At 34.3% G+C, this 2,500-nt stretch overlaps 1 protein-coding gene across 11 annotated transcripts in view; it reads right to left on the bottom strand.

Annotated features, from left to right (window-relative positions):
• Positions 1 to 2,500, bottom strand: part of LOC119641395 (mitogen-activated protein kinase kinase kinase kinase 5) — a 133,213-nt gene that overhangs the window by 128,631 nt on the left and 2,082 nt on the right. The gene's annotated exons all lie outside the window — the stretch shown is intronic.

Here is a 2,500-nt window from a genome sequence, read left to right on the forward strand (position 1 = left end):
TATATATATGTTTGAGTGTAAGTGAATATGAATATCTATTTAGAGGCAAATTTAAAAGTTTTTTATATAAGTGTTTGTGCTTTTTTCGTCTTCTTCTGCTTCTTTTGATTTTATTCAATTTATCTGAGCTGTGGTTTTTTGCGCTTCCTTCGTTATTACTTTTATAATTCTTCTTTTCTTTTTTTTTTTTTTTCTTTTGTCTTCACTTTATTTTCATGTTAACTTATGGTTCTAGAGATTTACTGCTCATCCAAATATGCACACAACAGTCATCGCACAGCCAAGCAGTTTCATGTAAAATTATTCTATGCATTTTTAAGCTTGATGAAATGCATTTCCACACATGACTCACTTATTCACATATATACCAGCATTTAAATGTATATATATAAATGTATATATATATATATATATATTACTCTAGAGTTTAGTAATTAAAAGCAGAGAAAAAAAGAAAAAAAAACGAGAACATTAAATGGAAAATTAAACTAAGCACAGTAACTGGGTACTATATCGGCTACCAGCAAATGATAGCTCATCACGCATAAGGACTGAAGAAGATAAACAACTATTCTGCTCGATTTGTTCTGACAATACAACAATTATTTGCTTTTCCTTTTGTTTAGGCTTTTTCTCAAAACTAAAGCCAACGAATTTTATCAAAAATATGATGACATTGTTAAGCTTGTGCCCTACACAAGTGAAGGGTGATGGCGAAAAATTCTTCACTTTTTATAGCCGATATACTTATCGTTAACGGACACTGTATGATTACGAGTTGAGCGTGAAATCATAACATGTTTTGATATCTGCAGTCCGTTGTTCACCGAACATTTGCATAAGCTCGACATGCGATCTAACGTTAAATCGCACATCGTTTCTCTTTAGCAATCATTTGAATGTTGAAAACCACCATGTCAGGGTGATGGGCATTAATCTTGCTATTGATTTGCAGAACACAGAAACATGCAATGGACATCACACTAATTGCAGGGGTTTATTAGATCAAATACAGAACCGATTTACAAGCTCATTTCGTACGTTGTCCTCATCTATTATATGAGGATGAACTTGACGAAAATATTTGGAAATGAAAATATATGAAACACTTAAGTCAAGCGCAGTCTTGGTAGTCATCTCTAAATCTAATCTTTTGACGAACATTTTTTTAAAGACCAAATGCCAAACCCAAAATTGGTAAATGGGACGTGACACTCACTGCTAAAAGATGTGGAAGTGCTACATTCGCATGGCTGCATCGAGTATTTTACATTGTGGGTATACTCTTAATCAACTTTCTAGATCCACACCTATCGCGATCAAATATTCGTCTATCATCCTGTCCTTCGTAAATGTTCATTCTTAGCCATGTATAAAAAGTTTTTATAAACCAGTTTTTATAAACCAATGTCATCTCCCTTTAAGAAACCGTTCGGTCGTAACCCATTACCCATCACCCTTGTCCTAGATAAGAGTAGAAAGTAAAAGAAGTAAATTTTCATGATCTATAATAAGAAGTGGGCGCGGCTGATTTGTTCTGTTTTCAAAATTAAGGTTTTTGTCGGATAGGGCTGCGGGTGTTGTAAGCGTGTCCTCTGAAAAATGCAAATTGCTTTCTAGGTAATATCTTCACTTTCGCTAACGGGTGAAATGAGTAGTGCACTGTTGCTCAAACAGACAAATAGAGGGAGGGACATGTTTAGTTGCATTTCAAATTTGAAACTGGCAAAGAATTTATGTAAGTTACGGAGTTTTTAAAGTTGTTTCTGCGCGATATGAAGAGATAAAAAAAAAAATTATACTTTGATACACTCTAATATTGGGTAGGCGTGGTCGATTTTTCTCATTTTTATGTAAGTACTACAGCATCACCCATAGAATGTGTGTTCAAATTTTTGTATATTTATCTGCTATAGCAAAAAACCGCATTTTTTTATTTCTTTTGAAAAACAGAGATGTTCTCAGTTGGGCGTGCCTTTTGAACGATTTCGCCCATTTTCAGTACCAACCTGCGCTTAAAAACTTCCAATCGTTCTGCCACATTTGCGATCGATACCTTCCGTTTTACGACCGGGAGAGTACAATATACGGACGGACAGACTAATGTTTCTGCCAAATTTGAAGTCGGCTGGTAGTAGATCTTTACAACAGATACTATACGAACAGAAGGACATGCTTAAATCAGTTTAAAATTTGATGCTGATCATGAATGTAGAGACTTTGTGGCGTCTCTGATGCTTCCTTCTGGGCGTTGTAAACGTTTTGACAAAGCGAATATACCTCTCATCCTTCGGTGATGGGTTTTATAAAGAAAAAGAGAAGGAGAAGAAAGACGTCGCCTTCAACATTCCTTACATTCCAAGTTCAATGCAAACTTTACTTGTAAAAAATTTCAAAATAGATCAGAATAAGAAAAAAACAAAGATCACGAAAACAAACGATCTATCATTTGATTCGAAAAACGTTGAAATCGAAATTTTATTCGAGAAAAGTTTATTTA

Source organism: Glossina fuscipes, unplaced genomic scaffold (assembly GCF_014805625.2).
Source record: "Glossina fuscipes isolate IAEA_lab_2018 unplaced genomic scaffold, Yale_Gfus_2 148, whole genome shotgun sequence".
In the NCBI taxonomy this organism is placed as follows: Eukaryota; Metazoa; Arthropoda; class Insecta; order Diptera; family Glossinidae; genus Glossina; species Glossina fuscipes.